This window comes from Bubalus kerabau, chromosome 5, assembly GCF_029407905.1.
Source record: "Bubalus kerabau isolate K-KA32 ecotype Philippines breed swamp buffalo chromosome 5, PCC_UOA_SB_1v2, whole genome shotgun sequence".
NCBI lineage: Eukaryota > Metazoa > Chordata > Mammalia > Artiodactyla > Bovidae > Bubalus > Bubalus kerabau.
In genome coordinates, this window is record NC_073628.1 from 44,929,338 (window position 1) to 44,955,373 (window position 26,036).

The window sequence follows — 26,036 nt, forward strand, 5'->3', positions numbered from 1 at the left end:
AGACTCTTGAGAGTCCCTTGGACAGCAAGGAGATCCAACCAGTCCATTCTAATGGAAATCAGTCCTGGGATTTCATTGGAAGGACTGATGTTGCAGCTGAAACTCCAGTACTTTGGCCACCTCATGTGAAGAGTTGACTCATTGGAAAAGACTTTGATGCTTGGAGGGATTGGGGGCAGGAGGAAAAGGGGACAACAGAGGATGAGATGGCTGGATGGCATCACTGTATCGATGGACGTGAGTCTGAGTGAACTCTGGGAGTTGGTGATGGACAGGGAGGCCTGGCGTGCTGCAATTCATGGGATCACAAAGAGTCGGACACCACTGAGACACTGAACTGAACTGAACTGAACTGAAACATTATCTGTGCCTGGAGTTTCCTTTGTGGGAACGTTTTTATTTTCAGACACATTTCTTTACTAGTATAGGACTATTCCATTTTTATAATACATCTTGTGTATGTTCCAATAAATTGAATTTTAAAGTAACTTACCCATTTTATCAAAATTTCACTATTTTTTTGCAAACACCTTCCATTATTTTTATCATTTTAATTTCTCTTGTAGCGAATAAAGATGTCAGCAATTTTGTTCCTGATATTTGTGCTCACATTTAATCTTCATAACAATGCTACGTAATGAGTATTATTATTTCTCACCTTTACAAAAGAGTAGGAGTAAAGGAATCCTGAAGACCTAAAATGCTGTCAGTGTTTAATTAGCTGGAAAGCACGGAGCTAGGACTCAAAGCAAGACCTGTAGCCTCAAAAGCCCATATTCTTTAAAAACACATCATACCCCCCTCAAACGTACACAGTAGTCATGGTTATACTGATTTCAGTCCTTTTCGAAAAAGAAAAGGCATGTAAGGGCAGGGCTTTTGGTGAAGCAAATGAAACAGGAACAAGATAAATTTACTTTTCTCCGTCTCCAAACACTCGCACATTTGACATCAGCGCTGTGAATCACTTTCCACTTAACATGTGCAGTTACATGCTCTTCCATTTCTCTGAAGAGCTCCTCCCACCCTGTTAGAAAACACTAAATTATCCTTTAAGCACCAGCCTCTATTCTGTGAAGGATTCTTTCCTACTCTATTCTCCTACAGTATTCTGTTATTGCTTCCATGAAGGATTCCTTAACTCTCCCAATAAAATACATGTCTCTGTTCTATTACAACCGTAGTTACTGGGAAAAAAAAACCTTTATTATAGATCTTATATGTATATTAATATCATGAATATGTTTATAAACATCTGCCTCTCCTTCTGACTTACCAGTCTCTTGAGGATGATAGCAACCGTTTCTCCTGGATCTTTCTGTGTCCCTTGGTCAACAAAGGAGGTGCATGGTGGAAGCATCTGCATCATTTTATTGGTCTAAGAATTTTGACATGCTTTTCTTACCTCCCCTATGAACTTTTCTCTCAAGGATTCCACCACAGTAGAACTCTGCTTGGAATGCACTAACTGCGGTCTCTATGTATGAAATCTCTCCAAAGTAAGAATAGTTTACTCCCATCATTGAGGCTGCAGTTCTGATACGGGTGTGCACGCTGTGTGCTAAGTCACTTCAGTCGTGCCTGACTTTGCGACCCTGTAGGGTGTAGCCCGCCAGGCTCCTCTGTCCATGGGGTTCTCCAGGCAAGAATACGGGAATGGGTTATCATAGCCTCTTCCAGGGGGTCTTCCTGACCCAGAGATCAACCCTCGTCTCTTATGTCTCCTGCATTGGCAGCTGGGTTCTTTACCACTAGTGCCACCTGGGAAGCATGGGCACAAAAACTGGATCACATTTTAGGTAAACACACTCAAAGTCTTCACATTTAATGTATGTATAAACACAGACATTCACAGACTCAATGATGTCTGAGCTGTGCTGTGCTTAGTCGTGTCCGACTCTTTGCCACCTCATGGACTGTCGCCCACCAGGCTCCTCTCTCCATGGAGTTCTCCAGGCAAGAACACTGGAGTGGGCTGCCAAGGCCTTGCCCAGGGGATCTTCACAACCCAGGGATCGAACCCGGGCCTCCTGCATTGCAGGCAGATTCTTTCTCAAAGTAAGTATTTTCCTTCTCCCCTTCTTCCTACCACTCCTCCCCATTCTCCCGTTTTACTACTTACGAACCTACTGTGTGATGGGCAACACAAAGCTATCTGAAGCACCTCACCAAAGGCCTAAGAAAACCGGCTAGAACTTAGAACTGCAATATGGGACAAAGCCACTAGGTGGAGCCCCATAAAACACATGGTCCTGTTGGTTCAGTTCCGTCCCTCAGTCATGTCCGGCTCTTTGCGAACCCATGGACTGCAGCACGCTAGGCCTCCCTGTCCATCACCAACTCCCGGAGTTGGTCATCTCGGGCCCTTATTAATCACTTTATTGCATGCTCATGCAGGAAAGGACCAAGGAGAGTGACAAGCCAACCCCTTCATTTTCACAGAGGGGGCATCTGGGGGCCAATTAGGAAAAGAACTTAACTAGGTCACACATTCACCTTAGCGAAACCAGGCAGAACCCTGTGAGGCCCTGACAGATACAGAGGCCATTCCATGTACCCTGGGTCGTCTGTAGAAAAGCCATAGCCTCCAGACCTCCCCTGAATCACAAAAGAGGAGGTTCAAGCAGTTAATGATTAGGACAACAGTCACAGAATCTTTAGTTCCTAGCTGAAGGACATAGATAACAGTGTCCGATGCACAGCCCTGAGTTGCTTTGCAGATACTACGGCCACCACCAAAGGGAAAAAGCTAACTGCATGGTGGCCAGACTGTAACCATGACATCAGCGTCTCCATCTTGAGCAGTACTGAGTCCATGGCTTGCATAATCCCAGGAACTGGCCCGAAGGAAAAGGGAACACACAGACCCTCACGTTGAAGGCTGTGTGTGCAAACTAAGTAGCTTCATTCGTGTCCGACTCTTTGTGACCCTGTGGACTGCAGCCCACCAGGCTCCTCTGTCCAGGGGATTTTCCAGGCAACAATACTGGAGTGGGTTGCCATGTGCTCCTCCAGGGGATCTTCCCTACCCAGGGATCAAATCAGCACCTCCTGAGTCTCCTGCATTGGCAGGCAGGTTCTTTACCACTAGCACCACGTAGGGAACACACAGAGTTGAAGGCTAATTGTGCTTAAAACAGTCAAGATGACACTGACCAGACCACAGCACAACCAGTTTCCAGATGATTATTGGAGCTGCCTGCTGTTCTGCCCATGGCCCCTGCCTGCACAGCCCTGAGACTTCTTGGCTTTTGCCTAGGAAACCCTTTTCCCTCTAACTGGTAAGAGGGAGCTACTCTAGAGGACAGTAGTCCACTATTATCCCAGGTTGCCAGCTTCCTGAATAACGCATCTTACTTTTTCCATCAACCCTTGTCTCTCAAATGCTGACTTTTGAGCGATGAGCTGGGTTCTGACTCTGGATGGTAACAGTAGTAGAAACCCCAAATTAGCACCCAAAGTCTGCATTGTTGTGGGTCTTTGCATTTGCCACAGTAATCATCTTGTCACGAGAGTTATGAATGGAAAAGATGTTGCTGTTGTTCAGTGGCTAAGTCGAGTCTGGCTCTTTGTGACCCCGTGGACTGCATCATGCCAGGCTTCCCTGTTCTTCACCATCTCCTGGAGTTTGATCAAACTCATGTCCATAGAATCAGTGATGCTATCCTACTATCTCATCCTCTGTTGCCCCCTTCTCCTCCTGCTCTCAATCTTTCCCAGCATCAAAGTATTTTCCAGTGGGTCAGCTGTTCCCATCAGGTGGCCAAAGTACTGGAGCTTCAGCTTCAGCATCAGTCCTTCCAATGAGTATTCAGGGGTGATTTCCTTTATGATTGACTCAAGTCTTCTCCAGCACCACAGTTCAAAAGCATCAATTTTTCAGTGATCAGCCTTCTTTATGGTTCAACTCTCACATCCATACATGGATGGAAAAAACCAAAACTTTGACTAGATGGATCTTTGTTCGCAAAGTGATGTCTCTGCTTTTTACAGCTTAAATAAAAACATGATACACACAATCAATCTCCTCAGTGGCAAAGCAAAACAGTATTGGCATAACATTAATTAGCTTGTGTTCTGCAGTCATATTCTTTTAGCCAAAGGAAGTGGGCTTCATGGTCAGTGCCTGCAATAGTCTGCTTTAGAATGAAGGTATCTAGGCTTCTCTCCACTGGATAATCAAAGGGATTATTTCATCACTTATTTCACCATTCTGCTTCAGCTATGGAAAGGGGTTTGGGCTGTGTGTGGAAAGGGCTGCCTGGAGCCCTTCCACTGACAAACTGTGTGTTCTCAGAGAAAAGTTTCCTGCCTTCTGCTTTCATGGGGGAAGACAGCATAGACTGCTTTGCCTAATGGGCACAATCAGAACAAAAAGGTATGGGGATTTGGGATAAGAAGATTACAGGACAAAACTGATCATCATGGGTTGTCACCGGTAGCTTCTCTGCCCTTCCAATCCGATCAGCTCCGTTTCCCCATGGTTGTCCTCATTCTACCACGCCTCTGTCCGAGAAAAGAACAGATAAGCCACAATTACACACCGCGATCTGAGGAATGGACGTAATACGATAGGTAGGGTTGATCACGGAGAAGGCATTGGCACCCCACTCCAGTACTCTTGCCTGGAAAATCCCATGGATGGAGGAGCCTGGTGGGCTGCAGTCCCTGGGGTCGTTAAGAGTCAGACACGACTGAGCGACTTCACTTTCACTTTTCACTTTCATGCATTGGAGAAGGAAATGGCAACCCACTCCAGTGTTCTTGCCTGGAGAGTCCCAGGGACGGGGGAGCCTGGTGGGCTGCTGTCTATGGGATCGCATAGAGTCGGACACGACTGAAGTGACTTAGCAGCAGCAGTAGGGTTGATCATGACATTAGGGAAAAATGTAATTCAAACATCTAGCAAAATCTCTGGCATACACAGAAGTGTTAAAAAAAAAAAAGTTGCTCTTTCTACGTTGCCTCTTTCCTCTCAGACGTGCTACATTTAAAGAAAAACTAAAATGAGACTATCTTTTTATCTCTATAACAGAAGAGATCTGTCTTCTGATAGAGAGCTTTTGTGTAAGTTAAATATTTGTACATAGCATGTAATAGCTACTCTAATTAGAGATGCTCCATACCTCCACACATAAGGATTAATTAGACACTGGCATCTTCATTTTTAAAATTTGTAAATTGCAAGTAAAAGGTAAGTTAGAAGCTTCCTATAGCATTCACAGGAGAAGGCAATGGCACCCCACTCCAGTACTCTTGCCTGGAAAATCCCATGGATGGAGGAGCCTGCTAGGCTGCAGTCCATGGGGTTGAGAAGAGTCAGACACAACTGAGCAACTTCACTTTCACTTTTCACTTTCATGCATTGGAGAAGGAAATGGCAACCCACTCCAGTGTTCTTGCCTGGAGAGTCCCAGGGACGGGGGAGCCTGATGGGCTGCCGTCTGTGGGGTCGCACAGAGTTGGACACGACTGAAGTGACTTAGCAGCAGCAGCATAGCATTCAGAGAGGATAATATGCAAAGCAGGTCGGTGCTCCCACACTTTGTGTCATTCCATATTACAGAGAACATTTAGGAAACGTTTTTATAATCCAGTAAAATTAAAATGTAAATCTAGGAATCTAGTAAAACTGAAATAACAAAGCACTTAACTTATTCCAGGCCCTGTTTCAGTTGCGATATATAAGGATTATTTTACCTATCCATTACAAGTAAATTTGTTAGTTAGGTAGAATTACCCCAATATTTCAAAAGAAAATGCCAAGACAACAACAAAAATAAATTGTGTCGCCGGTAAATGTCAGAGCTGGAATTTGATATTTCGTCTGTTTGGCTGCCAGACCTGTGCTCCTAACTACTATATACTTAGGCTCATTATTTGTTTCCTTGGACTCAAAGGTAAGGAAATTAACTACGGAAAAAGATATTTGCATATAAAGGTTTATTTATAACAGTGATAAGTTAAAAGCAAGAGCATTAACTAGATTAGAGAACGGTTAATGTAGAAGGCTCTAAGAATCTCGAAGAAGCCAACAACTTATCTTTCTACTCTAGATAAGTCTGAGACCCCTTTGTCTTCTCTCCATTTCCATTCTCAGAGTCCAGGGCTCTGACACCACACACACACACACACACACACACACACACACATACACACACACACACATACATATACACACAGATAGAAATATTCCCACAGTTCCTACGTTGTAAAATCAGCTCTCCTCCTCTTGGATTTCCTCTTGCTATGATATCTATCCTGGCAGTGAACCATCTCTCCCCGACCCCTCCCCTCCTTGACTTCTGCACTTCTTTCCTCATACTTAATACTCCAGTAGTTTGAAAGCACATGCATTTCTCCAAATACACCAGAACGTTCAGTAACTCAGTGCCTCCCTGCAAGCCTCACCTCTAAAAACCCTTTCTTCTTCCTCATCCCAAGCTACATATTCTTCAGGTGACCTCTCCCCATTAAGGCCTTCCCTACATCACACTCCCCCTCCCTACTAGTGAGAGCCTGCCCCATAAGGCTAAAAAAAAAGAAGGAAAAAACCCAACCTACCGCTGAACACAAATTCTTGAGCTAGTCTTATAGGAGAGCAGATAAAGAACCAACTTGCTGAAATACGCTCTGCTTCTAACACAATAAAACTGGCTGAAAACAGATGGAGGAAGACGTGCTATGCTGTGCTGTGCTTAGTCACTCTGTCGTGTCCGACTCTTTGCAAGCCCACGGACTGTAGCCCAGCAGGCTCCTATGTCCATGGGATTCTCCAGGCAAGACTACTGGAGTGGGTTGTCATGCTCTCCTCCAGGTGGAGCCAATATAGCTGGTTAAAATTTGGGCCGAATAAACCTGCTTGTCCAATGGGTGACCTGTTGAAATTGAGACAGGATGGGACCTGGAGCCTGGGATGCTTTGCTGCAGTGCCCACACCTGGACAAATATCTCCTCAAGTAACAAAATACAAACTACAAGGGACTAAAAATAACTATCTGTATGGGCAGGTGGGGAAAATTACAGACAAGATAAAAAAAAGACCAAAAAGTGCAACTCCCACTCCTGAACATCTGGGAGCAAAAGCGGGGTACTGAAGGGGCCCCTGTAGCACCGCCACCTAGTTCAGTCCAGTTCAGTCGCTCAGTCGTGTCCAACTCTTTGCAACCCCATGAATCACAGCACACCAGGCCTCCCTGTCCATCACCAACTCCCGGAGTTCACTCAGACTCACGTCCATCGAGTCAGCGATGCCATACAGCCATCTCATCCTCTGTCGTCCCCTTCTCCTCCTGCCCCCAATCCCTCCCAGCATCCGAGTCTTTTCCAATGAGTCAACTCTTTGCATGAGGTGGTCAAAGTATGGGAGTTTCAGCTTTAGCATCAGTCCTTCCAAAGAAATCCCAGGGCTGATCTCCTTCAGAATGGACTGGTTGGATCTCTTGCAGTCCAAGGGACTCTCAAGAGTCTTCTCCAACACCGCAGTTCAAAAGCATCAATTCTTCGGCACTCAGCCTTCTTCACAGTCCAACTCTCACATCCATACATGACCACCACCACCTAAGGGGAGGGCAAATCACCTTGGACATCCTTCCAGCCCACCCCCTGGACATACCCCTCCCCTAACCCCACGTAAGTCTTGTGGTACATACAGGATGGAAAATAATTTCCAGACACAGAGTATTTCAGAACAGAGTGAGTTCATTCAGAGCAAAGAGCAGAGATAATAAGGGTACTACAAACACAGTGGGCTGACCTCCTGACAGACCATGGTAAGTTCACCCCTTTCGTGGGTTAGTAGCCAGTTTTTATTGGAGAAGGCAATGGGACCCAACTCCAGTACTCTTGCCTGGAAAATCCCATGGATGGAGGAGCCTGGTAGGCTGCAGTCCATGGGGTCACGAAGAGTCCGACACGACTGAGCAACTTCACTTTCACTTTTCACTTTCATGCATTGGAGAAGGAAATGGCAACCCACTCCAGTGTTCTTACCTGGAGAATCCCAGGGATGGGGGAGCCTGGTGGGCTGATGTCTATGGGGTCACACAGGGTCGGACACAACTGAAGCAACTTAGCAGCAGCAGCAGCAGCTAATTTTTATAGCCTCAAGACAAGGAAAATTCCTTCTATCAAGGCAGCATCAGGTGATTTATTAGGGTGCTATACAGTGGATATTTCACCCAGTATGGAGTTGGGGAGTGGCCAATTTAGGTCAGGGCAGGGCTCATGGCAACAGTTGCTCTGTGGCTCTATCAGTTCTGGAGATTTTTGTCTGGAACCTTGGTACAGGGCTCCAACACATCTGTGACCTTGGTACAAGGCTCCACACTTGTGACCTTAATAGAGGGGTCCACAAAGGAACCAGCTATCCGTCCACCCCTTAAAGAGTGAGCAGGCAAGCAAGGGAACATGTTTGTTCTTGCTCCTCCACCGCTGCAGCAGAGGCCCCAACAAAGCTTTGCCTGAATTTCTTGTCTGGCCTCTGATCAATTTCTATTGGTTACGGAGGCCAAGAATCCTGGTTGGTAACAATAACACAGCCCAACTTTCTGCCTCATGCTTCATTTGCACATGAAGACACAGGAAGTCAGGTTGGACCTGTGCATGAGATCTTAGCAGTTGTGGAAAACAGTATGGAGGTTCCTTAAAAAGCTAAAAATAGAGCTACCATAGGGTCCCACAACCCCACTCCTGGGCATGTACCCAGAGAAAAACATGGTCTGAAAGGATACAGGCATCCCAGTATTCATTGCAGCACGATTTACAATAGCCAAAACAGGGAAGCAACCTAAATGTCCATGGACAGATGAATGAGTGAAAAAACAATGTGGTACACAAATACAATGGAATACTACTCAGCCTTTAAAAAAGAGTGAAATAATGCCATTTTCTGCAACATGGATGGACCTAGGGATTATCATATTGAGTGCAGTAAGTCAGAGAAAGAAAAATATTCTATGATATCACTTACGTGTAGAATCTTTTTTAAAATGATACAAATGAACTTATGTACAAAATAGAAACAGACTTAGAGAACAGAGATGAGGGGGGAAGGGATAGTTAGGGAGCCTGGGATGGACACATGCACACTTTTATGTTTAAAATGGATAACCAACAAGGACCTACTGTATAGCTCAGCAAACTCTACTCAGTATCGTGTAACAACCTAAACAAGAAAAGAATTTGAAAAACAATAGATAACATGTGTATTTATAACCGAATCGCTTTACTGTTTACTGAAACTAATGCAACATTGTTAATGAACAATACTGCAATATAAAATAAAAAGTTAACAATAACAACAAGAAAAACTTATCACTTCCTTAACCTTTATAACCACCACACCCTCCCTTTTTCTTCACAGACCTAGAACCCAATCCTTAAATACTCACCTCATCTTGCCATCTGGGAGACAGATTTGGGAGTTCTTGCTTCCTGTCTCCTTGCTTGACCCCCATGTAATAAAACCTTTTTCTCCCTACAAAAGACAGCTATCTCCAGTTGTGGGGTTGGGTGGGGGCGGGAGAAGCAACCGAACTCTGCTCAGTTGGGTAACACTAGCTGCATATTCATAAGATACTCTCAGAATCCAGTGTAAAACCCCGTTTTATAATGCAGTTATTTGTTTATATACCCATCTCTTCCTCTGGACTGTGAGCTCCTTAAAAGCAGAGACTCTTGTTTGACTTTATGACTTTCTACCCCAGCAGACAAAATAGATGTTCAATATTAGTAGCCATGATGTTAATGACAGCGACGACGATGGATGGATGAACGGATGGAGAACTGAAAGGGCATGCAGCGACAATAGGTAAGATGTTTGAAATGTCACCAACCGGAAATCTACTCTGGAGCCTGAAATGGCACGTGTGCAAACCCTCAGTCCTGTTCTCCCTGGCTGTGGATCCGTCTGTATCCAGCTGCTCCGATGGGGTCTGCAGCCGGACCACACTGAGGGACCGGAAGACCAGAGGCTGCTCAGGGCACAGGAAAACCACCCAGTGTCAGAAACCAGCAATCTTGGATTCTGCTTCTCCGAAGAACCCTGCCTTAAATTCTTAAGCAAGATTCTGTCTTCAATTAGCCTGTGATCTTGGGCAAGTCTATAATTTTCCCAAGAAAATTCTGTGTTTTCATCTACAAGGAGGATAGTTAAGGCCGGCCTGTATTTATTTCCAAGTGATGTGGTTAAGAAGCTGCTGGAGCCCGACGCCGGGTCGGTCCTGCCCTAACTGGAAACACAGGAGGTGGGAGCCAGCGCGGAGGGCGGACGCGGAGGGACGCAGAGCCCGGCCCGGGATGCGGGGATGGGGGCTCCTCAGGGACAGGCCGTGCCCTCTCCTGCGCCCCTCCTGCAGGCCCTGCGGACCTGGGCTGCCCCACGCGAGCTGACAGTGGGTCCCACTGCCACCATCAACTACGCGTCTGTCGAGAAAGAAGGCTGCTTCCAGGAGCATGGTGAATCCACCAAGACTCGTAGGCGCGGGACATCCTAAGAGTGAGGGCTCCTCGCTGGATGGAAGGAGCGCCTGGGGCCCCGCCGGACCCCGTCTGCTCTCAACAACTTCCTCATCAAAGAACGTCCCTGATGAGGAACGGGAGACAGCGCCCAACTCCTGCGCCGTAGACGCCTCCCGCCGCAGGCACCGCATGGGAAGGTGAGTCTGGGCCTCCGCGGGGCCTCCCTCTGAGGGCTGCCAGGCGCGGCGTGAGAAGGGGTGCAGACTGACACATTCCTCTGGTCTTAGGCCTTCTGCGAGCCGAGAAGGGCAGGACTCCAGGGCCCCTGGATCCACCTCTGTGTGAGCAGACCGGAGGATGCAGGATGCGTGGGAACCCTGGGCGGAGCTTGTCCACAGCGTGGAGGGGCGGGGCCTCTGCTGGACTGGAACTCTGCCGAGGGTAAGCGCCCTCCTTCCTTGATGGGCATCGTCACTGATCTGGTGGCCCAGTCACCAAAGCAGAATCAGGTTTTTTTTTAAAGATCAATTTAGTCATCATAAGAGATGATACAGAATCGCCCAGTTCAAAAATTAAACAGTCCAAGTTGGTGTCTGGCGAAAGCTTCGCTCTTACTTCTGCTCCCGGCACCAAGTTAAGTGCAGTTCTTAAGAGCTTTCTTCACGCATGGACAAGCTCATTCAGAACCTTTTGGGCTCTACTCTCCTTGTTTTTCCTTTTTTACAGAAAAGGTGGCATTGTATGCAAACTGTTCTGAATTTGCTTTTTTCACTTATCTAGTGGACTCTTTCTGCTTCAATATAGAGAGAACTGTGCAGCATATTTTTAAATAGCTACACATATATGTCACCAACTTAGGTTTAGCAGTTCTTTATTAATGGTGACGGGTGGGGAGTTGTTTCTGAACAAGGCTTCAATGTGCATCTCTCATTTCACATATGTGCAGTTAAGTCTGTAAGATGAATTCTTAGAGGTAATTTCTGAGTCACACAGAATATGCACTTGTCATTTTGAGAAACGTTTCTATTAGGCCATGTCCAAGAGCATTCTCGGGCTTCCCAGGTAGCTCAGTGGTAAAGAATCCACCTACCAGTGCAGGACATGGAGGAAATGCAGGTTTGATCCCTGGGTGGGGAAGATACCCTGGAGGAGGCCATGGCAACCCTCTCCTGTATTCTTGCCTGGAAAATTCCATGGGGTCTATCTGGAAAGCTACAGTCCATGAGGTCGCAAAGAGTTGGACATAACTGGACGACTGAGCACGCGTGCACAAGAGCATTCTTACAGCCTTGTTTTCAAATGTTGGATTTTTTTTTTTTTTTTTTTGATCTGTGGAAAATGGCACTGCAGGGAAGTTCAGCTGACTTTCTCTTTCTTTGGGTGAATTCAAATGTCCTTTCATATATTTAAAGGCCGTGTCAGTTTCTGTCCTGTCTGTCCATATCCTTTGTCTATGTTTCTATTGGATAGTTGGTCTTTTCCTTTTTAATTTCATGTTGCATGCTAAGTCGCTTTAGTCATCTCTGACTCTTTGCGACCCTATGGACTGTAGCCCTCTGTCCATGGGGTTCTCTAGGCAAGAATACTGGAGTGGGTTACCATTTCCTCCTCCAGGGACAGAACCTGCGTCTCTCACATCTCCTGCACTGGCAGGCAGGTTCTTTACCTCTAGCGCCACCGGGGAAGACTATTTTTGAAAGCTCTTTATATATTAGGGAGCTTAACCCTTAGTAATAAGTGGTGAATATTTTTTCCCCACTTTGTCCTTTTGGACCTGACTTTGAGATATACTCCTTTGGCTTGTCTATGAGATGAGGGTTCAGCTCACCCTCTGGAGAACCAGAAAACAGTGTCATCCAAGAGAACTTTCTGTCATGATGGTAATGTTTAATACATGTGGTGTCCAGGAAGGTTGCCACATGTGGCTGTGGAGCATTTGAAATATGACTAGAACAATTGAGAAATGGAATTTTTATTTAATTAATTTATATTTAAATAGCCACTTACGGCTAATGGCCGCCCTTTTGAACAGTGGATTTCTAGAATGTACACGAAACAACATCACAAAATGTGTTGCCACAGTCTGTACTGTAATCATTGTTACATACCTTCCCAGAGTTAAAAATATATTCACCCACCCAAAGAGAACAGAATTACCATCTCAAGTCACCTAGGTGTGACTCAGCTGAAAACTGAGGTCAAAACACAGACTGCCAGTGAAAGCAAATTGAGACCGTAGGGTGGCTCAGTGGTCAAAATCCCCATGCTGATGCAGGAGACATGGGTTCAATCCCTGGTTCGGGAAGATACCCATGGAGGAGTGCATGGCAACCCTCTCCTGTATTCTTGCCTAGAAAATTCCTTGGACAGGGGAGCCTGGCGGGGTTCAGTCCATGCAGCTGTGAAGAGCTGGACATGACTGAGGGACTGAGCATGCACCCCAGGTACACAGGGCCTGAGTTTGGGCTGAGTTTTGAAGACTGGGTAGGAATTGAGCACAGAGATAGGAAGGAGAGAGTGACTCCAGGAAAAGAGACCCATATATGAGACAGCTTATTTTCCAGGGACCACAGAGGATTCTGCATCACCAGAAAATCAAAGGGCCGGGGGTCTTAGAAGTGCAAGCCTTGAAGCTGGAGAGCTCAGCCAAGGCCTGAACTCCAGATGGAGACCTCCGCAGGGTCTGGTAGGCCAGAGTCAACTCGAGTTTGTCACAGGATTGCTAAAAGCTTCAAGGGGGTGATAAACAGGAAATCCTTGATGCAGTGATACCTGGCACACAGTTTGCAAGCCCGAAAAAGGAGCAGCGGGTAGCAGGCAAAGCTTTTTAATAGGCCAGAGAACTGCTCAGGTTTCCATTATAGTAAGATACCATGCCCTTCAGCCTGGAGAAGAGTCCCTTTCCTGAGACCTGGGAGCTGGGGGAAGGGCTGAAGTCCCTACTTTCTTGTTTTTTTCTTAGCAACTCTTACTGCCACTGGAGAGAAATCTGCTGGGTCTGATCTGACGCCAAGCCTCAGATTTCTGACCTTAACTCAAGGGGAGATGTGAATAGAAACCCAGAGAGAGGCAGGGGAACACCGCTGTCTAGAGCTCGGTCCTCCCGCTGTCCTCTCGGCCTTGCTCCAGTGGCCAGAGGCACCAGGCTGCTCCTAGGGGGTGCTGGACAGTGGAGATGGGACAGAGGACAGACAGGGGTCACGCTGGTGATGAGTCCTGGCCTGAAGACTGCAACAGCCTCCCACTGGGCTCCCAATGGCCACTTGTGACTCCCCCAGAGGGCATTATTATTGATCCCCAAGGGATACATAAGAGTCCCTTGGCTAGCAAGATGAAACTAGTTCATCCTAAAAGAAATCAACCCTGAAGATTCATTGGAAGGATTGATGCTGAAGCTGAAGCTCCAATACTTTGACCACCTGATGTGAAGAGCTGACCCACTGGAAGACTCTGATGCTGGGAAAGACTGAGGTCAGGAGGAGAAAGAGGCGACAGAGGATGAGATGATTGTATGGGATTACCGACTCAAGGGACATGAGTTTGAGCAAACTCCAGGAGCTGGTGATGGACAGGGAAGCCTGGCATGCTGCAGTCCACGTGGTTGCAAAGAGTCAGACACGACTTGGCGACAGAACAACAAGAGCAAAGGGATGTGACCCCTCAATGGGTCCTTTGCTGGAAGTCGTAAATGCCAATCAAACAAAATCGGGCTCCATATGGCAGAGCAGAAATGTCATCATTGAACTAGGATTGGAGAAGAGAGAGCTCTGCTCTGAAAACACCTTGTTCCCAAAGGGATGGGAGAAAGGGAATTTTAAAGGTGTAGGATATCATATATGAAACGAGTCGCCAGTCCAGGTTCGATGCACGATACTGGATGCTTGGGGCTGGTGCACTGGGACGACCCAGAGGGATGGTATGGGGAGGGAGGAGGGAGGAGGGAGGAGGGAGGAGGTTTCAGGATGGGGAACACATGTATACCTATGGCAGATTCATTTTGATATATGGCAAAACCAATACATATTGTAAAGTTAAATAAAATAAAAATAAATAAATAAAGGTGTAGGAGGCAGGGCTCAAGCAAAGGGGCAGAGATTTTCAGGGGCAGCCTGGGGCAGCTGGGGCATGCACAGTCTTCCAGGCTTCTTTGCACACAGCATGGATTGTGCCTAACAGAATACAAAAACCACCTTGAGGGGAGATGCTAGCATGGTAGTCAGCAAAAGTCACTTGCAGACACCTCCAAGCCTTACTTGTGCAGGCAGTTCTGTGATCACTGCATGTCTTTTTAAGAACAGCTGCAAAACATATCTGTCAAATCCCAGGTGGTTTTGAAACAAACACAGAGGTACATCAAGGCAAAGATCCTCTAGGTCAAAGAGGCTGATGCAGATGACAACATCTACACGGATATTCTTCTTAAGGGGGAAAAAAACCCTTCTATTTTGTGGTTAACGAACAATGTTGTGATAGTTTCAGGTGAACAGCAAAAAGACTCAGCCGAAGGCAATGGCACCCCACTCCAGTTCTCTTGCCTGGAAAATCCATGGACGGAGGAGCCTGGTGGGCTGCAGTCCATGGGGTCGCTAAGAGTTGGACACGACTGAGCGTCTTCACTTTCACTTTTCACTTTCATGCACTGGAGAAGGAAATGGCAACCCACTCCAGTGTTCTTGCCTGGAGAATCCCAGGGACGGGGGAGCCTGCTGGGCTGCCGTCTATGGGGTCGCACAGAGTCGGACACGACTGAAGCGACTTAGCAGCAGCAGCAGCAGCAGCATACGTATACATGTATCCATTCTCCCCCAAACTCCCCTCCCATCCAGGCTGCCAAATAACAATGAGCAGAGTTCCCTGTGCTATACAGTAGGTCCTTTTTGGTTATCCATTTTAAACATAGCATACACTGATATTCTTTAAAACAAACAAACCAAAAATATATTACATAGGAACACACACACAGCCAAAAGGGGAAGATACATTACATGGTTAACTGTAGTCATTTCTAAATAGTAAAAATGGATATTTTTTACTTTCCATATTTCTATCACTTCCAAAATGTTCTTTGATGATAGTCTGTTTAATTTCACAATAGGAAAATAAATGTTTTTTTTTTTAATAAGGAAAAATGGGAGAGAGAGAGAGGAAGCAAGTAAGTGGAAAAAGGCAGATATAGCAGCGTTGCACACATTTCAGAATGCTAAGTAAATTATCTATCAGTTTACTGAGCTTGCTTTTTTTCTTGTGTAATAAAAGTCGCCCATATGTCTCCCATTTATAGCCAAACTCAGTTAATTACAGCATTGTTTGTGGTTGCTTCTGGGCAGGGTCAATATGAGTAATTAGATCTTTTAAAGTCTTTAGAAAGTTACACTCATTCCTCTTGAAACATCGATGTCAGATGCAAACGTGTGTTAAGAAGGAAACACACGATGAGTAACGTGGACGAATAACATGATCCCAAGGTCAGTGGAGTGAATAACTGAGACACTTAAAAAGATAACTCAGTCACAGTTTATCATCCCTGAATAACCAGGAACAATAACTGTTTTAGAATTATTTAGAAAAAAAGTCTCAATTCTGAGGTCTAACAAAGCCAGGTACAGTAAAGAATCATACACTCTTAGAGCTAGATGGACCCTTGTTGTTGTTTAAATGCTAAGTCATGTCCGAGACTCTTGCAATCCCATGGACTGTAGCCCATCAGGCTCCTCTATCCATGGGATTTCCCAGGCAAGAATACTGGATTGCCATTTCCTTCTCCAGGGCATCTTCCCAACCCAGGGATCAAACCCTCATCTTCTGCATTGCAGGCAGATTGTTTATCATTGAGCCACCACGGAAACCCAGATGGACCCTTAGGAGTTGTCAGACTTTGCTCTAGCACTGAAAGCTTTTCTTAAGTCAACTCTTAAATAAAAGCTCAATACCATGACCTTTGGGTAGTATGCAGAAAAAGCAGGAGCTAGAAAACAAACCTGGGCTCGAATTCCAGTTCCATCATTGGGCCAAGTAACTTGACCTGAACATCTGCTTGCTTGTGAATAAAATAAGGATGATTAATACTGACTTCAAAGATTGGTTGTGAGAACAAATGAAATCACAGCCTTGATATGGCAGGTGGTATTGGCAAGGGGGGAGGTGGTGTACTTTGTTAGTCCTCTCAAAACCAAATACTATGGAAATGAATTTGCCCCTTGGAAATTAAAATTGGGGCTGACATATGCAAAATCACTGAACAAGTCTGAATAATTTACAGTCCAGCAGAACTGTTCCTGTCTGATTGAATTTATTAACATTTAAAGGAAGAATGTGAAGCTCAGAAGGAGGTGTTGAGTATCTTAGAGGCATTCCACTTGTAAACATTTTTCAGAGGAGTTTTGCATTTAGCCAATAATCTCCTCTTTGGAAAAGACCATGATGCTGGGAAAGATTAAGGGCAAGAGGAAAAGAGGGTGGCAGAGGATGAGATGGTTGGATGGCATCATGGACTCAATGGACATGAGCTTGAGCAAACTCTGGGAGATAGTGAAGGACAGGGAAGCCTGGCGTGCTGCAGTTCATGAGATTGTGAAGAGTCAGACACGAGTTAGCAACTGAACAACTCACAACAACTCCATGTCCTACACATAAGGAGATCCCCAGTGTGGAAAGGTTGGAGGGGTTTCCTGTCAAGGAGTTTAAAATTCTTGTTTTCCCAGGCACTGTCGCCCTTAATTGCAGATGTGATATCAGCGTGTCTGAGACTAATGCTTTTAGACCTTGGGTGCCTCCGGCTCCCTTTGTCCTGATCCCATGCCTTTCATGCAACCTCTGCTGCTTATTTGCAATCTCATGTGGTTCAGCTTCTGGCAACAGTATGCAGTGGTCACTTGGAGGTTGAGTATTTCAGTCCCTGTGGCCATTATTTCTAACGGTAAATTCATGAGTTGGTATTTAAGTTTTATCCATCTGTTCTATGAACGTACTAGTTATGACCCTGCCCAAGAGATGAATCTGCTCTTTTTGTTGGTAAGATCACCAAGGTCTTAGATTGGGGGAAATGCACCAAGGCAGTAAGTTTTCTCTAATGAGGGAGACCTTAGAGCCTAGGTGACAGCCGCCTTTGATGGGACAACCCAACATCACTGTGTGGCCACATTAAATATTCTTTAGTTTTATTAATAGTTTCCATATTAGTCACTCCTGAAGTGTTTATTACCTCCCTTTTCTATCCCAAGGAGTTGTCTGTGGTTGGATACTCCCTGAAGTAGTCTCTGAGACAAATACTTGTGGGCAAATAATATATTTGGGAGGTGGTCCTGGGAAACCCCAATAGCAAAGTGGGGGCAGGAGACAGGAAATGGAAGAAAGCCAGTAAGGTTTACGATAATAAGCAGATCAATGTTGAGGGCAGCTGGGACTCACCCAATCCCAGTGGGAACTCAGGGAGACAGTGGAGGGCGTGGCACAAGGTTACTCACCCCCTGTTCCCAGGGGCACGGGAGAGGTGACTTGATCCTCTCATTCCCCTCTCTCTTTGCCTGACGTTGTTTCCTGGTGCATCAGCCCATGGCACTTCTGGTCGTTAGGGGCTGGAACCTAGAGAGTGCTTTCAAGTAGGAATCACAAAGGTTTCCAGTAGAACTGTGTAGGCATGTGCTAGCAAAGGGGAGTGCCCAGAGGAGCAGGATGATGGATGGGGCAACCAATGGTGTCTGCTACCGGAGGTAGGCCATGGAAGAATAAAGCACAACTCGTAACTCCCACGTGCTGATGCTAACTGGTAGTAGAAGCGTGCATGCTCAGGCATGTCTCAGACTTTGCGATCCCAAGGACTATAGCCCACCAGGCCTCTCTGTCCCTGGGATTTTTCCAGGCAATAATACTGGAGTGGGTTGCCATTTCCTTCTCCAGGGGATCCTCCTGACCCAGGAATGGAACCCACATCTCCTGCATTAGCAGGCGGATGCCTTACTACTAAGCCCCCAAGGAAGCACAATAATGACTAGACATCATTCTAAGTGATAATCCAGTTCACTCAGAGCGGTAAAAGCCACCCAAGACTCTTCTCTGTTGATTAGGATCTGGCTCCCCAAAAGACACTGGAAGGAAGGAAGGAAGGAAGGAAGAGCAAATCTGCTGCTGACTTCCATTTCTCTGCATTCTCTGTGATTTGTTTCTTTGCACCTAATGATGAAAAGCTATTCTATCTGCATCAAGGTATCCAGAAAGTGAAGCTGCATTTGGGGCACATTATACATGAGGAATGATCCTTATGCAGTGAGTACAAAAATTAGCTGCAGAATTATTCCCTAAGCCCTTACCAGGTACTCCATTAGCAGTACCTAATTGAAAGTAAAACATGGTTTGCTACACTAAAAGGCTAAAAGTGAAATACAACAGAATTTAAACCAGCAGATATAAATGCAGCACCTAACTGTAAAAAACAAACAAAACAAAACAAAGACCGGAAAAATCAAATACTGAGGAAGAGCTGCCTCAAGCACATCTCACCTAAAGTGATGAGTAAAATGATGACTGTAGCAAGTTACTCCCACAAGCAATGCTAAATCACCATGCTACAGCCTCGCCTTCCATTAACATTCCGTTTCCGTGTCAGCAGAAATCAAAGCGTGGGGGTCTGCCAGCTGATCCCAGTATCACTCAGGCAAGTTGATGGGTTTAGTACACACGTCCAAACTTTTCAGTATTCAAAGGGCAAGTAATATTGCATTTGTTTAAATGTGTGTTTTATTTAAGATCCACTAAAGACCTCCCCACCTACCCCAAGTCATAAGAAATTCAATACCAGTTATTTGGAGGACTGCAGGGGTCCCTTTCTCTCTTCTCGTGTGTGATACAGAACACTTGCAGAGCAGCAGGGAGGGAGGCAGGGCTTACGGAGATCTGAAATGGTGTCTACCAGACTTCATAGTCTTGAGCCAGGAAAAGCGATCATTGTGGACCTGTCTCTGCTGTGCTTGCTCCTTGCAGCTGTGGGATGCCTTGAAGGAGTAGAGGAGTCCCTACCTATTCTGACCCAAACAGTAGCGGAGTGTCCTTGTCCAGCTCTGGGCCCCGGAGGGCAGCTCTCTGGGAACTCCAGGACCTCAAAGCTAAACCGAGCTCCAGTGCTTCTTCACACAGTGGTCTCAGGTCACAATGCCCAGCCCTGCTTTCCCGCTAACCCTTTCTCCCAGATCCCATTGGCTATGGGTTTCCCACCCCAGCCCCACTCTCAAAGTCAGAAGTGCTCTTCACTCACCTGTTTTGGACAAGATAACCCAAAGGCATCATTAACACTCATTAGCCTCTTCCTTGGTTATTTCTACCTTCTTTCTCTCTCTCTCTTTTTTTTTTTCTTTGCCCTGTAAGTATGCATATATATAAACATAGACTCAGGATGAGAGGAGAAGTAGAGAAAGTGACTTGGCAATTAGGCGGTTGGAAGGGTCACACATTTCCAAAGTTACTCACCACAACTCTAAAGCACAGCAGGTTTCAAAGGCATCTGAATTATTAAAAGCAGCAGAAATAAAATTTCCAGCCTAGAATTCCACCAGAAAGTTTCAGCAGTTATTTCCATGTACGCACAGGGGCTTCTGAGAAAATTGTCCTTGCCTTGATCTCCTTGGTTGTCACTCTCATTTCATAGGCATCTGATTTCAGTCAGTCTTTAAGTCCCAGACTGCGCCCCCCTCCAAACCCTGATTCTCATCAGCAAAGATTACTGTAGTCAGACTATATCATTCATGTGATACTTAAAGACATAAAGAATTCACAGAGATTTTTCTTTCAGATGTCATGGCTTTGAAGTGTGTATTCTATTCCCCCAAATCCTCTCATTTTGATTTATATACAGTTGAGCTCATTTTATCTACAGTGCAGTGAGTGATACTTCTGTTGGTTCTAAGATCATTTGAAGATTCTCATTGGAGGCTTTTCTGGTTCTCTGAGATAATATATATGTCAGCAATATTTAACATTTGTCTAGTACAGTTATTTTCAATCTCAGGGAAGAATTGCTAGAGGAGTTTGTTAAAAATGTAGATCACAACCTAAGATTCTAATTCAGTAGGTCTGGTATGGGCCTCAGGAATCTATATTTGTAAAAATGACTTTCAGATGCAGTGAGTTATAAAAAGATATACTTCCTGTAAAACACTTATTTGATACCATCTATGTGTCAGACAATTTGTTAAAAGCTTTACCAGCCTTATTTTATCAAACCATTACATCAATGCTGTGACAAAATATATTACTATATTAATATATTACTAGCCTCATTTTATAGATGAGTAAACAGGGGCTGAAAAAGAGAAATTGAAACTCAAGGTTATTAAACACGTTCGCCACCTCATGCAAAGAGTTGACTCATTGGAAAAGACTCTGATGCTGGGAGGGATTGGGGGCAGGAGGAGAAGGGGAAGACAGAGGATGAGATGGCTGGATGGCATCACTGACTCAATGGACGTGAGTCTGAGTGAACTCCGGGAGTTGGTGATGGACAGGGAGGCCTGGGGTCGCAAAGACTCAGACACGACTGAGCGACTGATCTGATCTGATCTGATCTGATAGGTTAGATCAGAGATCCAAATTAAATTATACATCTACATGGTTACAAGACCCAAACTCTTTCAATTATATTATATTATAAAGTAAATTCTAGTGTTAAAAGTATATTTCAATTCTAGCAAAAATGGCAGTTCCCTACTAATCTAATATGTTTTTTTTTGGGGGGGGTGGAGGGCATGCTGCACAGTTTGGGACCTTTTAGTTCCCCAACCAGGAATCGAACCTAGGCCCATGGCAGTGAAAGTACCAAGTCTTAACAATTAGACCACCAGGGGATTCCTCCTACTAATACTTCTTAAGTTAAAAATTAATCTGTTCTTTAGCCATAATTTATGAATTAATCAAGTAAGGTTGCATGCATGCGTGCTAAGTCGATCCAGTTGTGTCTGACTCTTTTTGACCCCTTGGACTGTAGCCCGCCAGGCTCCTCTATCCATGGGATTCTCCAGGCAAGAATACTGGAGTGGCTTGCCATTCCCTCCTTCAGAGGATCTTCCCAACCCAGGGATTGAACCTGCATCTCTTATGTCTCCTGCACTGGCAGGCAGGTTCTTTACCACTAGCGCTGCCTGGAAAGCCCCACATGAGGTTAGGCCATGATCACGAACAACCCCTGGAGAGCAGTGACTTAATGCAGATTCCTTTTTCACTTACAATCCACGCTCATCTTGAGTTGTGCTGGGGGCTCTTTTCCATGCTGTCTTTACACAGGGGCACAAGGTGGCAGAGCCACGACCATCTGCAATGTCACTGCTCCCTGTGGCAGGAAGGGGCAGGAAGGCAGAAAGGAGCCATCTCTTCTGGTTCCATTCCATGGGCCCAAAGCAAGTGGCATGGCCATGCTTAACATTCGGTGGGTAGCAAAGTCTATTCTTCTTTGTGTTCAGAAGGCAGAGAGCTGGAAACATGTGTAAACAGCACAAAGCATCACAGATGGACTGGAAACTACCAGCCTTGGAGAAAGAAGATTTGAGTTCAAATTGTGACCTCTTGATTTACTAACACTATGACTTTAACCAAGTGAGTAGATTTCAGTTCTTCATTTCCTAAACACGTAGAATAATACTTATACCCTATGGTGGTTGTGAGAATCAAAACTAAATATGTACATTCCAACAATTTCATGCCTGAACCATAATAAATAATGCTTTCACTAAAACAACTGAGCTATCAGGGCTTCCCTTGTGGTTAAGCTGGTAAAGAATCTACCTGCAATGCAGGAGACCCAGGTTCGATCCCTGGGTTGGGAAGATCCCCTGGAGAAGGGAAAGGCTACTCACTCCAGTATTCTGGCCTGGACAATTCCACCCATGGGGTCGCAAAGAGTCGGATACAACTGAGCAACTTTCACTCACTCACTCACTAAAACTGAATTAGAAACGATCACTTTTCTGCCTACAGTTACATATCCACATACCAATGATGTTTCTGATTCACAGAGTTGTTACTTTATTTGCACGTTTAAATTCAGAGATGGTGTCTAATGAAACCTGGGAAATCGTTGCATAGGGCAAATTGAAGCCAGTTAACTTGCTAGTGTGAGAAGCTATCCTCGGCTGGGTTCCTCAGTACACAGAGTCTGGGGTAAAGACTTAATTTGTAGGAATGGCACCCGAAAAGGGGTGAGAGAAGTTGGACTGGGTAAGAAGAAGGCTGACTGTGAGGCAGGAATTATGGAGTGTCTGCCCAGGAGCTGGGGAGTTGAGATGGTCCTTCAAGGGCATTCTGGATTGTGGCAAGGGAGACAGGCCTGACTTTGGCCCAGGTGGTGCCCTTATAGGGAAGTTTCTGGAGAGGGACTTAAATAAAAGCCCTCACCAGGGGATGCTCACGGCAGCTGGGGAAACTAGAGAACTCAGGGCTTCAGAGCTGAATCTAGGGCCCTGAGTAACATGCCAGGGGATCGACCTTTAAACTTTAGCCTGGAAATGGAACAGGCTATAAAACTGAAGACCCCTGCCTATGACTTATTATTTCTCATTAAATTGTGCTTTCACTTGAATAGTGAGTTAGGTGAGGTTTTTAATGTTTAATATTCTAATATATAAACAATGAACTTTATAGAAAAATATGTCATTGGCATAGAACCTGAATCACTTTTCTTGCCTCTCTGTTGTCCTTATCCAGGAATAATTGGCCTCCCAGGGACCATCCCACCTAACATCAGAATGTTAGGTCTAATGTCAGAAAGGAGCTTATTCTCATGACAATCACTTCAGAAACAGTTCCTAGAAGGCAAACATTCTTATTTGGTCTATTTCTACTTTGGCTGAAATATTTTCCAAATTTGTACTTCCTAGACTGAATATCAGATTTCCCCCAAAACTTCTTAGAGATGTTTCTATGAAGCATAGACATAAGATAAATATGATGGACATGGCTGGATGACTTGAAAAGGTGACAGGTAGGGGAGTAGACTTAATAATTCTTTTTCAAATAAAACAGATGTATACCAAGGGTTACAAAACTGCACATCTTAAAGATTAAATAATATTCTTTAAATAAGATGTAAAGGAGTGTTTAAATCTATACTACAGCATTCAAACCACATAGATATATAAGTTCATTCTGCCATGCCTTTAAGGGGACATCATTGGAAAAGCTTGAGAAGCTGACTCTAAACCTTTACTTTTTTCCCATTATTGGCTGATCAGGTTTTCAAATTTCACAGTTTTTATCCTGAAGAGACATGTCACCAGCAATTCTTTCCTTGTAAATAGAACAAATGAAGGAGGCTTGTTATTTCTGCAGAGCACTAAAGGTGAATGACAACATACCGTATCCTTCAAAGGGGCTTTGTGTTAGCAAACTCAGCCATACTCCAAAGAGATAGGAAGAACTCTCCGTCTCAAAGTGTCTTCCAAAATAGGATCACTGTGGAATGTAAGTGAGAATAAGATATGAAATAGTATTTGTCAAGCATTTTCCAGAAGCTAAAAATCTTTTCACAGAAGTTATCCCCTGTCATCTAAGTTTCAAGAAATGTTTCTTACCCTGATCTGATGAATGAAGAAACTGAGGCTTAGAGAAGTTAAGAAAATGGGAAAGAGTTTAAACTCAACTTTGCTTGTCTTCAAAGCAACTTTGCTTGTCTTCAGCTCATGAATCCCTGTAAGCAAGCTGTTGGCAAAATGTTAAATTCTTTTGACTAACACAGGAGAGGTAGGGAAACTTGTCTGGGCTCTGGGATTAGACAGATGTTTAGATCTTGGTTCTACTGTGTACTAAGTCTATGACATTTGGAAAGGACTTAATATTTTTGAACGTCAGATTTTTTATCTAGAAAATGCAAAATAGCAGTGTTGAGTGGTTAGGATTAGAGTGATATATAAGTGCACAGCAGAAATCAAATAAGTAATAGTAATTTTGTTATATATATTTGAGATACATAAAACAATCTTCTAGGAGTTTCCACATGTAGTTTTATATAATTCCTTGAATGATGAATTCAGTGAGTGTGTCTAAATGAATGTGCTACTCCTCCTTACCACTCTACTTAGAAAGAAACCTGCTGGAGCCGTGGCAGTCACTCGGGGACCCTGGGCAGGGGAGGGAGACGTTCCGACTGAGAGACCCCACGTCCGTGTAATTCAACCTGGCCTGAAATGCCTACGCTTCTCTCAAGCAGTTGGTGAGAAACAGTTCATCAAGTATCCTCCTTCATTTTTCCTAAAGAAGACTCGGTAATAATAGTCCCAGTATGATGTTGCTGTTTCTTTCTCTTTTTTTTCAAATCTTCCTTTTTCACCTGACCCATTTTTGCATGGGATATTTTCTCCACCAATTGAGCCAGTTTTAATTAAAGCTGATAATTCTGGGGTGCCTTCCACATGCTCCCTGATGAGTGTGATATAAATGGACACAATAAACAGACCATCTAATATTGATAGAGTCTACAGCTGCATCTGCTAATTAGGGCCAGTAAAGGGTTTGGGGGCAAGAGTTCCCATGTGACATTGTTTAATTAAAGCCTTTGTATGCCCTACTCAGAAGGGTGAAAAATATTCCACTTAAAATGTACTGAAAACAAACACAGCCTTTAGAATGCTGAACAGTCCATAACAGTCTCTCCTGGGCTCCAAGAAGGAAACTTTTAAGTCAAAGTAATATTTTCTCTTGATAATGCATATCATGCTGCTGTTTTAATTAAACTAGATAATTTATTCCATTTCCCAATGCGCGTGTTTACATAGAAGTAGGTCCAGCCAATAAGTACTAAGAGGGGAATGGGTTCAGAGACAAGCCAGGAAGGATTGGGGCAGGGGTCAATGGGCCTAGGGGCACGCTGAACGTCTTGTATATCACCCTGCGGATGATAAGCCGACCTTGACCCACAATATACATTTTTGCTCTCCAGAACAGGCTGAGCTGTTTACTGCGGATTTTTAGTCATCTATTGCAGGTCAAGGAATAAGATGCATTGTGCTAGGAGGACACAGGAAGTGTGGAACTGGAGATTAGGAGAGACAGGAAATGTGGATTTCAGTCCTGGCTTTGCCTTGAATGTGGAAAATTATTCTTGAAATCTTAGCTGCTTTATCTTGAGAATTGGAAGTATGGCTATTTGGGGAGGACTTTACCTTACTTGATTTTAAGACTTCCTTGTTTCAATTTCTCAATCTTTAAGTAATCAAAGTACAAAAACTTAATATTAACAATAAATTGGTAAATTGTGCTGCCACAATATATTCTAAGGTTTTTATCAAGCTGCTTTCAGTTCACTATGAAGAATTTAGATTATCAATGAAATGTAGATATAGGGAATCGATAAATATAAAGTGTTGCCTATCAGAACCCTATACTAGGGGAAAGATGTTTTTTGCAGCATAGGTAGAAATCTCTTATCTATACAGCTGTCCCTACCTCATGATTCCATTCTGTATTTGGCTAAAAACAATAAATACCAGAGTGTCTTGATGCTAAGACCTTATTCCTTCTCCACATTTTAATGTTTCTGAAATAAAGACATTTCTCAAAATCAAATCCAAAAGGGCTAAGCCTAAATTGTAACCTAGCTG

At 44.5% G+C, this 26,036-nt stretch overlaps 1 long non-coding RNA gene and 1 other non-coding gene across 2 annotated transcripts; both read right to left on the reverse strand.

The window, feature by feature from the left end:
- Positions 1 to 19,195: 19,195 nt before the first annotated feature.
- On the reverse strand, positions 19,196 to 20,041 carry LOC129653840 (uncharacterized). The gene is made up of 3 exons (XR_008715234.1): positions 19,921 to 20,041; positions 19,709 to 19,811; positions 19,196 to 19,448 (listed from the first exon to the last, which is right to left on the reverse strand). It is a non-coding gene; the product is annotated as an uncharacterized LOC129653840 (long non-coding RNA).
- A 1,179-nt stretch (positions 20,042 to 21,220) lies between these two features.
- Positions 21,221 to 21,294, reverse strand: TRNAE-UUC (transfer RNA glutamic acid (anticodon UUC)). Its single transcript has one exon. It is a non-coding gene; the product is annotated as a tRNA-Glu (tRNA).
- Positions 21,295 to 26,036: the final 4,742 nt, after the last annotated feature.